General features: G+C 42.6%; 1 protein-coding gene across 4 annotated transcripts in view; it reads right to left on the bottom strand.

The window, feature by feature from the left end:
* Window positions 1-13594, bottom strand: part of PTK2 (protein tyrosine kinase 2) — a 252734-nt gene that overhangs the window by 215884 nt on the left and 23256 nt on the right. For 2 of the 4 annotated variants that reach the window (XM_067712794.1, XM_067712793.1), the window contains exon 2: window positions 5917-6013. The exons of 1 other annotated variant lie outside the window; for it this stretch is intronic. The gene's annotated coding sequence lies outside the window, so the exon portion shown is untranslated. Of the gene's footprint in view, window positions 1-5916; window positions 6014-13183; window positions 13590-13594 lie in introns of those variants that run through there. One more of the 4 variants, XM_067712795.1, reaches the window with a different exon arrangement.

Here is a 13594-nt window from a genome sequence, read left to right as displayed (position 1 = left end):
AGCCCTAGGCAACCACTCACCTCATTTTTATTCTCAGAGCTTTGCCTTTACCAAAATGTTGTATAAATGGAATCAAAGTTATATTCGCGCTTTGTGTTTTCACTTGGTACAATGCTTTGGCGATTCACCCATTTTGCCGCCTATGTCAGTAGCTAATTCCTTCCTATTGCTGAATAGGATTCCACCGTAAGGGCGGACCACAACCTGCTCATCCATTGACCAGCTGTTGGGCATCCGAGTTGTTTGCCATTTTAAGTGATTATGAATAGAGCTGCTATAAACATTCATACACACGGACATAAATTTTCATCTCCCCTGGGTAAATACCTCCAAGTAGGATTACTGGACTGTATGATAAGTATATGCTCAACTTTATAAGAAACTGCCAAATCGTTTTCCAAAGTGGTTATAACACTTTGCGTTCCCACCAGCGAAGCAAGAGAGTTCTAACTGCTTCACAGCTTTGTCTCTGGGCACTGTCACCCTGTGTTGTCTTGTTCTGTTTTAATGCTATAGCCATTCTAATAGGATTGCAATGGTATCTCAATGTGGTTGTCATCTGCATTTCCCCAACGATTAATGATGCTGAGCATCTTTCTGTGTGCTTATTCTTATCCATATGAAGGGGATGAAAGGCCTAATCAAACTTTTGGCCATTTTTTCAATTGAAGTTTTTATTGAGACATCTTTTTTTTTTAACTGAAGTATAGTTGCTGTACAATATTACATAAGTTACAGGTTACAATATAGTGATTCACAATTTTTTCTTAATTAATTAATTTATTTTATTTTTGGCTGTGTTGGGTCTTCATTGCTGCGCGCAGGCTTTCTCTAGTCACGGCGAGCAGGGGCTACTCTTCATTGCAGTGCGTGGACTTCTCTTGTTGCGGAGCATGGGCTCTAGGTGCGCGGGCTTCAGCAGTTGTGGCTCGCAGGCTCTAGAGCCCTAGACTCAGTAGTTGTGGCGCACGGGTTTAGCTGCTCTGTCGCATGTGGGATCTTCCCGGACCAGGGCTCAAACCCGTGTCCCCTGCATTCACAGGCAGATTCTTAACCACTGGGCCACCAGGGAAGCCCTGATTCACAATTTTTAAAGGTTATACTCCATTTACAGTTATTATAAAGCATTGGCTATATTCCCCATGTTGTACAATATATCCTTGTAGTTTATTTTATTAATAGTTTGTACGTCTTACTCCCCTACCCCTATACTGCCCCTCCCCAATCCCTCTCCCCAGTGGTAATCACTAGTTTGTTCTCTATATCAGTGAGGCTTTTTTGTTTTTGTTATATTCACTAGTTTGTTGTATTTTTTCAGGTTCCACATGTAAGTGATAACATACAGTATTGTCTTTCTTTGTCTGACTTATTTCACTTAGCATAATGCCCTCCAAGTCCATCCATGTCGCTGCCAAGTGGCAAATTTTTGTTCTTTTTAGTGAGACATCTATCCTTTTTAATATACAGTTAATCAAAGAAGAAATGCTGAAAAGTTTGCATATTTTGATAAGCCACTTAGAATTCATGAGTAGACAAAAATCTAAAATGCTTCCTTACCATCCCAATTCCCAACACCCTACTTGCCCCCCGCTAAAAAAAATATCTATGATATGCCAAAACAGGTAGAAAGAAAAAAAATCCCCTCCTCTCCTTACTCTGAATGTAAAAACCACAGGAAAAGTCGTCTCCCTACTTTTAGGGACAGGAATGGACCAATTTCCCTATTTTTACAAGTATTTGTTGAAACCACACTCTTTCCGTAGTATGAGCCAGGAACACATGATTGGCAACTACCTGCAGAGCTCTGCAGATACAGTGGTAACGCAAGTCAGCATGGGCGATACATACACGCTGAATACACGCATCGTGGTCGACACGTGGCTGACAGCACAGAAAGGAAGCACAGTGCTGCGGGCAGGTCCGTGGGCAGGTCCGCAGGCAGTTGAGCAGGCAGCACGACGCTCCTCGCTATGAAAGCACGACCCACATGCAGGAGCGCAAGGGCTAAGACTTACTGCAAAGGAACCTGAAAACTCGATAACCACCGTATGAAACCTTGGGCAAGTTTCTTAACATCTCTAAGACCCGTTTCTCATCTACAAAACGTGAATAGTAACTGCTACCTTCCTGAATTACTATAAAAAATTAAATAATATTCTAACTCACACAACAACTGACACATAAATGGCAGCTATTATGATTATTACATTCACCCGAAGTTCCTGAATCACAATGTGAGACTGGAAAGATAAAGATGCACTCTTCAGAGAGCTGTGCGTATGAAACTGGAGGCTCACACAGCAGGTAATGTGCACACACTGGACGCACTGAACTAAATGCAGGTGCAGGGTCCCGACCACGCATGAAAACTACCAGGTGTTTACATAAGAGGTGCCCTGGAGTTGGCAATCATGAAAGCCTCTGTGGACCTTATTTCTTACGATTTTGCCTCAGCGTTTCAAAGGCACTGACACTTCTTTGCAAAAGGATCTAATCTAATCACCCTTGGTCTCGCATGACCTCATCACGGACGGCTTATTTTCCTCCAGGATGCTACAGCTATGCCATACAAATTAGACTGGTGCGTACACACCTCAGTGACATTTTCCACCCACTCTGCTTGCCACATTCCCAGTGCAGCCAAATGTGGAACAGCTTCTGGACAGCTTCTTAAATGCCCTGTTCTTGCCTGACAAACGGAGCGTAGCTTCAGCACAGTCCGGCGCCAATGACTGGTTTGGACAGCCAGAGGCCAATTTTATTTTTTGTGACAGGTGCTCTATAAGGATTTTTTTCCATGAATCAATACATGAAATCAACAGTTTAAGATTACCACTTGGATTCAAGTGTCCTGATATCTCCTATGCTCAGGTTTTAGGACAACATTAAAAATTTACATCAGACGTTTAACAATCTGAATCACATTTCCCATGTAAACCTGTTTAAATCTCTTAAGGGTAGAGTCTGTAACTCAGTTAATATGTACAGTCTCTGTACAATCTAGGTCCATCTCTGTGCTTATTCTTGCACTTTCTCTACCTGGATTGCCCTTCCACAGCTACAGCCAGCCCTTCTTCTCTTCCCCTGCAGGCTCCCCCAGGAAGACAGTTGTCCCCTCCCTCTGCACTTCCCACCATACTTTTCTCCATCAACGTTTCTACCTTGTTTCCCTGCTCCTGCCCCATCTGCCCTATGTTCTTCAAGCCAGGCACCGTTCCCAGCAGGCAGGAGGAACATCTGTCCAGAGGAGGCAGGGAAAGGGCAGGTGTGCCCGGGGGTGAGACAGAATTAAAATACTTGATCAGCCTTACTTACAGAGCTAGTAGAGGAGGTGAGAACTCTTAGCCAGACTTAAGAATATTAAGCAAACAGGAAAAAAATGTGGCCATTAGAGGTCCAAGAAAGCAGGAAAACAAAAAGTTGAACAAAAAAGGAAACGTAATCACACTGAATTAACTGGCTCAACAGTGAGCAATGTTTACAAAGTCAAGAAAAATTAAAAACTAAATTATGGGTCTAAACAAAAATTGTGATTTAACTATATAGCAAAGTTGAAAATGTAACTTTTTCTAAAATTGATGCATCAGTGACTCCTGACTAGTACAGAAATATAGTTAGGAAACATGGATGCAAACGCTAAAAGAAACGTCTAAAGCAGAGGATTCCAGGGGTCTCCAGGAGGGGGGCACGAGATGCTTAAAAGATGTCTTTATTCCAAAATGGGGGTCTTCAGAGGGTCTCAAGGCAGCCTTCCTTCTGTCTACCACCTTCCCACAAACCATTAACCCTGAAAATGGTCTCCATACATATTTCAGCAACTCCGCTCCTCCAAAACTTTGCTTTGCTTTCTTAGGGTTGCGGTTGTAAACTCCTCCATCCCAAGTCCCTGCCTTCTAGCCCAACACCCCAAAACACAGCAAGAACCAAGAGCCAGCTCTGGCAAAGCAGCTTCTGGAGCAGAGCCATTCTGCAGGGGCTCAGGTGGGCCAGGGGCTTATGATGGGGCACTCAGGTAGATCCAGGGGCCTGGACCTCAGCATCACAGCTCTGGACTCACTCTGGGGGAGGCCAGAATTACTCATGTGGTCTGACTGTTTGTCTGGAGCTGGGGGAAACAATTACAGGAACACTGGTTAGAAGGTTATTTTCCTAGGCTTATATATTTTCAAACACTGGGGGAGAAAAAAAAAAAAAGAGCCAACGCAGAATCAGTAGATTATGTCTTGGTGCTAAAAGCTCCACGGAGCTGGGGCAGAGGCTCTTGGTCCATCAGGAGCTGGCCTGGCATCTCACCACCCTCCCGTCAGGCTTTTCTTCCACTGTGTATTATATCAAGAAGAAGATTTTTGAGTAACTTCTACTAAATACTGCCCCCTCATGTAACCGTCTTGTGCTGTACCAAGATGAGATATTTTTAAGCGCTAATGCTGCTGAAAAGCTACACTTGATATTCTGCCTCTTGTTTGGATCTACTAAGAGAACTTATTTTGTGCCAAGCATTAAATATTCCTTCATTCAGCATTTAGCAAAAACCACCTACAGGTCAAGCAGAAAAGATGCAGAGGTGAAATAAAATCTTTTTTATTTTGAAGACTCTAGGAAACAGACTTTCACCCAAATAAATGTTACAGTTACAGGAAGAAACATATAATCTGGACTGGGAGGAGGGAATGAAACAAGGCTGTCACCTCACGACCTGCGACACAATCACACCTGGCACAGCCATGCAGAAGAGGCTCCTCTGACAGCCAATAAAGAGCAGCAGGAATTGGAAAAACAGGAGTAAGACTTACGGGCCTTGCTAGGAAATTGAAACTGCATGACATAATTTCCCTTCCCTAATACCTAGCCTCCGTAGAAACAGAAGTGGCTTGGGAAGAAAGAGAACAAAGGAGGAAAGTGAGCTGACCTTCAGAAGGAAATGGAAAAACCACCAGGGCCCTGCCACTTGGACATCCAAGACAAGGACACTGGCCAAAGTGAAATTCAACACAGTTATAAACTGTCATGAATACTGAATCCATGAAGTCCAAGTTCATGAGGCTTTTACCGACACAACATATTGGTACAACAAAGTGCTTACCAATGCCAATACCCCAGGAGAGATGTATGAATCGTCTACCAACTGTCTGTCCTTGATTTACCACTAAACTAACCAGAAAGAGCAGTCTTTGGAAATGACAAACTGGGATAGAATCTCAAGTTTACAACTTCCCAGAGGTGGAGCATGAAACAAATTCCGAAGTTACAAATTACAAAGAGCCCAGTCTTCCTCTCATTAAAATGGGAAAACTCCCACGGAGTAACTGCTAACATTTCTGAGTGCTGAGCACCTTACACACCTCTCACCACACTGGGAGGTGCTATCAAAACACCGTTTGTTGGATGGGAAAGCTAGGTTTAGGTAGCTAGTCAAGAGTTAGTAAGTAGCTAAGTTGCCATCTGAATCCAGAGCCCACGACAATCAGGTACCAGAGTAAAGGGCACAAGCTCTGAACCAGACTGAGTCTGAATCCCAGCTTTGCATTTACTAGCTTAGTAACTTTTAACCTCTCTGTACTTAAGTTATGCAAACGTGAAAGAGGGGAGAGGAGCAACCTCACTCACGGGGTTATTGTGAGGACCCATCAGCAGCTATAACTTGGTGTTTATAAGGCACCAGGCACTATTCTAAAGCATGCGATGTTACTGTTGTTGTTAATCATTATTATTACACTATCTCAGCAAAAATATATACATAGTATCTACACAGAGAAGGTACTACATAACTTCTGTTCTTTCTCTCACTTACTCTGCAAAATTCACTACCTTTTGTTAGTTTCTACTGTGTGTCAAAGAAACCCTAAGACAGGGGAAAGAAAAATCAAAGCAAAACAAAAAACCAAGACACAAGTGTGGCAAGAGAATCAGACTCACAGTTCAGAAGGCCACCATAACTCTGTGACGAAGTCAAACGATGATTTACAAATACTCCTAGTTTCTCTTTCCTCTTTCCATAGCGGTCAGAAAGAACCTGACAAGAAAAGACAACGTGCGTTTATAAAATCGTCTTCACTACCACTTCTTCAAAGCTCTATTGTGTTCATCCCCTCACAGTCAGCTTCAATACCTACCACGCATACCGTGCCAGACCTGGAATGAGGGATAAAAACATGTTATCAAGTCCCTGTCTTCAAACCTACATTCCAGTTAAGAAAATAATGTGGAAAACTGAAAACTATTAAACCATACCAAGAAGCATATATTAATGAGTCACAAAGTTAGCGAATAAGTTCAGGGTAAGATCACCAACAATATATACATCTATTTCATCCTCTCCCACCAAAATCACACTAAAGAGATATAAAAAAATTTTAAAAACAAAACATAGCTCAGGCAGAACTGAAAGGAGAAAAAGAAAGGGAATTCTGGAAGCTGTGAGAAAAGTTTCTCACATGGAAGATAAAAACCAAAACAAAATAAGAAAAAAAACTTGGAGGAAACGGAAACTATGAAAGATTGTAAGCATAGTAAATGACTCAGCAGGCCAAGAAAGCCAGATGCTAAGCCAGCAGTGGAAAAAACTAAGACCCAATTCCATTTACACATCGGTATCCCAGAAGACTCAGAACTGGCAGCACCCGTGCAGCCAACTGAGGGTGAGGAAGGTGGAGGCCTAAACACAGAGGAGCAGGTGAAGCTGCTTAAGCCACAGCCAGAACCTCAACACCATCTCTGACACAGACTGGACAGTCACTCCGTGGTCTCTGGACTGAAGTCCCCCTGTCCAGCTGCACTAACACAGGCGGACCTCATCAGCGTACATAACTCAACGGTGGATGCTTCAGCTTCCCACCACCCACCCACTCAGCCCCCAGAATTCTACAGATAAGAGTCTGGGGAATCTGTCCAGGCCAAGGAGAAAGACCTAAAGATACACTGGGGATTCCCCAACAAATGGTCCACCCAGAATATCCTGATGTAAAAGTCAAAAGGCCCAGTCCATGGCAGACGGAAGGACGGGGGTGGGGGGGTGGGAGGGTGGGAGGGAAGGAAGCAAGGAGGGAAATAACTTGAAAGAAACAGAAACTATACAATCAATAACCTAGAGATAAGAAGACACTGCAATCAATAAACAAAAACAGGATGTTCTATGAAATATTACTCAGCCATAAAAAGAAACGAAATTGAGCTATTTGTAATGAGGTGGATAGACCTAGAGTCTGTCATACAGAGTGAAGTAAGTCAGAAAGAGAAAGACAAATACCATATGCTAACACATATATATGGAATTTAAGAAAAAAAAATGTCTTGAAGAACCTAGGCGTAAGACAGGAATAAAGACACAGACCTACTAGAGAACGGACTTGAGGATATGGGGAGGGGGAAGGGTGAGCTGTGACAAAGAAAGAGAGAGGCATGGACATATATACACTACCAAACGTAAGGTAGATAGCTAGTAGGAAGCAGCCGCATAGCACAGGGAGATCAGCTCATCAGCTCGTGCTTTGTGATAAGAGAGAAGAGATATGGGAACATATGTATATGTATAACTGATTCACTTTGTTATAAAGCAGAAACTAACACACCATTGTAAAGCAATTATACCCCAATAAAGATGTGTAAAAAAAAAAAAAACAGGATGTTCTTTTAAAAGAACAAAAGAAGTACTCTTGGATATTAAAGAAGCTTAGCACAGAAATAAAAAACTAAAGAAGAAGGTTAAGTCAAATTGAAGACATTTCCCTGAAAGCAAAATAAAAAGGAAGGAAGAAAGGAAGGGAGGGAGGGAGGGAGGGAGGGAGGGAGGGAGGGAAGGTGGGAAGAAAAGTATACTGGAGTGAAAGTATAAGAAAATTACAGAACTTGTCTATAACACCCAAGTTGTGGATAACAAGACTTCCAGAAAGACAGAACAAGGAAACAGAAGGGAGAAAATCTTCAGCACAATAACTTGAAAACATTTTCCCATAGCTGAGGGATAAAAGTTACCAGAATGAAGGTCCCCACTAGACAAGCAGAACAGTAGATGAAAAGAGACCCACACTTCATGCCATTTAAAAAGACTTGGACAATTTTTTTAATTCCTACAAGCTTCTAAAGATGGAAAGAAAAAAGTTACATACAAAGAATAAAAAATTAGAATAAGCTTCTGAACTGAAAACCAGTAACATGGCGCACAGGAGGCAACGGAGCAGAGCGATGCCAACACAGAACTCCACACTGGCCCCACCACCAATCACCTTATCCATCACGCTCACTCTCCAACTTTCTGCCTCTTAAGCGTCCTACCTCAGGAAGCCACTGGAGCAAGTCCTCCACCAAAATGTGAGCATAACAAAGTAGGAGGAAGCCATGGACAAACACGAACGTCGATGCAGAGATGAGGGCATCTCCAGGGCGACAGTGAAAGGAGATTCCAGAACAGGAGCTGCGCGGCAGGACAGGACAGTCGGAGCAACGTGGCTCGTGAGAAAGGAACGTGGAAGGCTGCCGCACCTGCCCAAAGACACTGGACCACCTTTCTAAAGTGATTCACCTCTGTATGGTGTGCGCCACCCAAACGAAGCAGTCAGTCAAGAAACACACACACAAGCGATACCACAAACATGAAACTCAACTCTGAAGAAAAGCCAAAGGATGAGAGCAAAGGAACGTCCAGGGGCAACACCACAGGAAAAGGCGTAAGGAGCAACCAGCTCAGAAAAGAAGAAAACAGAGATCTCCAGGAAATCGTATCCCAGAAAGAGAATGTGAAGTCTATGTGACTGACCTTGTGGAAGATTTACTAAAAGGCTATCGGAAAGTATGGGGAAAATAAGCAGCAGGCATAAAAAGAACTAAGAACACGGGATTCAGTGGTCAGAGGAAGGTGACTATCCATCACACTTACCCTGTGCGTCTCTCTACAACGTACTCACCTACTGTCCCATCACCAATGACTTGCTTCTCTCTGCCCCTCACTGGCCTGGAGACCTTGTAGAGGGCCATTTCTCAGCGATCACGTTCCCAAACCCAGTGTAATGCTTGCTACAGCAGTGCACATGAGAGCAAGGATCTTTCTGCGTTTATTCACGTACTGAGTACCTACTCTACATACCTGGCATGCTTCTAGCGAACTAGAAGTCAAAGACATACAGACTTTGCTTGGCCTTCAAGAGTCTAAACTATTTTTATTCCTGAGAAAACAAATATTTATTCTATATCCTCATCCTCCCCAAAAGATGAAAAGTTCACCAACGGCTTACAGAATTTCAACAGGCAAGTTATCACTAACGGATTGGTACCCCGAGACATGATGATGCTTTTTGACACGGCATGCATTATGTAATATGAAAAGTGTCAGCCTGGGCGTTAGGGAATCTGGCTTCTGCACGTTATGACATGAGGCCCTTATTGATCAAGCCCAATCTAACTCTCCAGAGTCCTAACATCTCTCAACATCGGTCTCCTAGGAATCCTACACTCCAGCAAAGGTAAGCTACTTCCAGTTTACAGAACACATGTGCCCTCCCTCACACCTCTATGCCATCTGCAGGTCCCTCCACCTGGATATTCCTGCCCTGGCTGAACCAGGATGCACACCTGGAGGGAGCCACGTCCCTCTCTCCTGCGCTCCCCCAGCATCCCATCACTGGCAGAGGGATCTCTGGCGTGGCTGACACATGCCATGCATGGTGCCGGGCACTGGAATACACATCAGTCAACAGGGGAGACATGGCCCTGTCCCCAAGGACCCTTGGGGTGTAGCTTCCGGTTTAACATGCTTACTAGAGTGAATGTTAACTCCTACCCGATCTGTCAGCCTCTCCCTCCACCCAAACAGCAAGATTCTAGGGACAATGGCAGCCTCTTTCAGCTCTGCAGCCTCAGGACCGACACACTATTAAATAAAACCAAAGCTAAGGTCAAAAAAACTCCAGTTAGTGGCAGGAGGTAAGTAACACGTGCTCTTTAGAGGCCCTCTGCCTTTTCTTTTCTTTTCTTTTCTTGTTTGTTTTTGACCTCTTTTCTATTAGAGGAGTACAAACCTGAAAACTCCATTCATTGAAATGCAAGTCTCTTACAACTGGCTTTCTTCTTGCTGTGAAAGGCAAAACACTCCCCAGGTCTGGTTTTTGTTCACCACTATATACCCAATAGTATACACTGTATCAAACACGTAGAGTACTTAATCAATAAACATGTACTCGATGCATGAGTGATAATGCCTGAATAAATGAATGGATACACTAGATTTTGAGTGCCTTATGACTGCTCTTTGCTTCATACTGTATTTTAAGGAGAATTCAAGTAAGAAACAACATTTCATTTTAAGCAACAGGAGGCCTGTTCACTTGTCATGTTAGCAGTGGGAGACTCAGTGCATGCTGAGTTCCAGCACTCCTGTGTATCACATGAGCCAATCTATCTTTATTAAGAACATGAAGCTATGCATTTTAACTATAAAACTGATAAAATATAAGCATAAAAATTTGAACTAGTTCAAATAGAGCAGAAAACTAGATATTTCCCAAACTGTATAATTAAAATACATAAATAAAATCTTTTACTCCAGATAGATAAACAGAAACTAAGCTTGTCTCACTATACAATAAAATACACTGCCAGGTCCCTGAAGATATTTGTAAGATGGATACTCTCTACATTTTGGGCATGAATGGTGTGTTTTATGATGGGTATAAATAGACACCTGGGCTGCTCTGAACCCCTTTCCCTTTCTAACATGCAAACTAAAATTTCCCACCAGTCTCACACTCTAAATCTGTGCTTCACTAACAGGTAAAGTATTTCCTTCCATCACCTTGCTTACAGTGTTCCCATTTCAATGCACAATCCAACGTGGCCAGCTTTCTAACATCCATCTCTCAGTAAGTCTCAATAACAACCCTAACCATCATACAATGACAGCCTTTCTCCTAAGAGCTTTATAAGTACTAGCTCCTCACGCCTCTAGCTGGTTACTATTAGTGTTCCCATTTTACACAGAAGAAAGCTAAGTCTGAAAGAAATTAAGAAATTTTCAAGGTCACACAACAAGCAAGGGAGAGATCAGGGATTCAAACACTAGCTTAATAGCACTTTTAAAATCATGATGTTATCCTGTTTCCCAAATTAACCAGATAATATTACTGTTAAAACAATGAACATGATCTGGGCTTTCCAACGCAAGCACAGCAGAAAAACTCTTCCTAAAGCTGAGTAACATTCAACATGACACAATGACAAATTATAAGTTATCTGGCTCGAATTAAGCATGTAGGCTGAACTCCTGGAGAAGAATTGGTCGTTTGATGCTAAGTGCTAAATAAGGCCGAAAGCCACTATTTCTTAACCCATAACATCGTAACAATTTAAGTTAACTGTGACGGTCTCCAGTGTCCAAAATATACAACCATTTCACACAGGCTGCCCTTCCTCTAAGCTCAGTCTACCAACAGTTTTGTACGTAGGCAAGCTGCAACCTGTATTCTAAAAAATACTAGATCAGAAGTAACTTTCTGAAAAACCCAAAAATATATAAAGAATGTGAATATGATTATGAAAATCATCTGGGCAAACAAAAGCTTCTTTATGCTTCAAACTAATTTTCTAGCCAAAAATATTCTAATACTAGACTGTGGTGCTGCTCACAGGTTGGGATGCAGTGTCTCAGGCATCTCTGAGATGCTGGTACTAAACTAATGACTAAGTGAATACATTAACAAGAGAGAAGAGGTAAAGTTACTAAATTCAGAAAAAACAATATTAACAACAACACTAATAACAGATTGCCTATTATGCCTGCAGAGTAAATGATGAATATAAACTGCCTTCTAGTTCTTGGAGAAACTGATCAAACTAAATCGGAGAATGATTAAGATTAGCCTTCAGGAACTTCCCTGGCGGTCCAGTGGGTAAGACTCTGCGCTCCCAATGCAGGGGGCCCGGGTTTGATCCCTGGTGGGGGAACTAGATCCGGCATGCATGCTGCAACTAAGGCCCGGCGCAGCCTAAATAAATAAAAATAATCTTTAAAAAAAAAGAAAAAAAAGATTAGCCTTCAAATTCCCACGACAGAAATATCTACATTGTTAGGAACTGTGTTTGCTGAACATCAGGTTGATTCTTTCCTTATTTATTTATATGACTAGCCATGTACGAACTATATTATACCACATTTGTAAGAGAGTTATGATAATCTCTACCTAACAGATGAGATAACAAGATTAGAGTTTAAGCAACCTCATCCCCATCACACAGGGAGGAAGGATCAGATCTGAGACTCAAAGTAAAATCTGTCCGAAGTCCATGCTCTTAACCACCGCTCTATTTTGCACTGTGAATAACATTCCCAGAAAATTCTACTGTGCAAAAGGCTTAAAAATATTAGCAAAACACTATTCTACTCAAATTAATTAATAGGCACAGTTAATATATTCAAGACAAGTCAACCCTTCAATCATACTCAAAAGAACTAATGGTTATTACGGTATATCTAAGGGTCATTTTGTCTACCTGAGAGAGACACCAAAAGAAGGACCTATGAACCAAATTCAAGAAGTAATTAGAAGGAGCATCTCCTGTAGGGACCAAGAGAGGTAACTGATCAAGGGACAGTCATTTGGACATTAATGGCCCAGATGAAACCAGAAACCATCATTACCTGCACAATGGAAGCAGTGTGCAAGTGCAGGGTCCCAGATCTAGGTAAGGAAGAGTAAAGACACTCTATCCTGTCTCTCCTGGAGACAGCAAAGTAAACCTGGATGGAGCAACTGCAGAAGCTATTTAATGAAAAGTACACAGTAGCAGGTGGATTAGGAAAGGAGACTGGAATTCAAACCACCACCAGATTAGCAGATTTAAATATGACAAAGAGCCCCTAACAAAATACCCTAAATGTGGAGGATGTGCTCCACATATATTCGGCATAGGAAGAGCCAGGCACACTTTGATTCCCATGGGAAAAGACAATCAAGGTAAGTCAATACTGAAATGAAACAGATGTTAGAATTAGCCCACAAAGCCTTTAAAGCAGCTATTATGCAAATAATCCCATAAACAAGCACACACCCAATATACTCAATATCACAAATTCTTTTTATCTCTTAAACCCACGGGCTTTGCCCCCCACACACACACACTCCATAGAAACTTCTCTATCCAAGATCACCAATAATCTCCAAACTGCTCGATCCAGTGGTCAGTACTCTGGCCTCACCTGAAAAGAGTCGGTCACTTCCTCTCCCCTCCTCTTGGCTCCCAGGATGCTGTCTTCCCCTGCGTTCTTCTCAGCTCACAGGTGCTTCCTCCTCTCTCTAACCAGTCAATTCCAGAGCCCCCAGGACTGTCTGTTCTCCTCTTAGCTGTGCTTACCTCCCAGGCAAGCTCACTCTGAATGCTGTCTCCTGCTAACTCTAAAATGCGTCTCTAGTTCAGACCCGCTGCCCAGCTGTTGTCCTGGACCGACTGCTGTCAACCCTGCATCGCAGCCACCACCTTCCACCTTCTCCTGTGCATCACAGAGAAGAAGCCAGAACTGGGTTTCCCAAAACCCCCTCCTGCCATGACTCAGGGCTGGAGGTAACTAATAAGAGGCACTTGTGCAAGACTGGTAAGACGAACGAGAAAA

Source organism: Pseudorca crassidens, chromosome 17 (genome assembly GCF_039906515.1).
Source record: "Pseudorca crassidens isolate mPseCra1 chromosome 17, mPseCra1.hap1, whole genome shotgun sequence".
Lineage (NCBI taxonomy): Eukaryota > Metazoa > Chordata > Mammalia > Artiodactyla > Delphinidae > Pseudorca > Pseudorca crassidens.
This window is presented reverse-complemented; position numbering and strand designations above follow the sequence as displayed.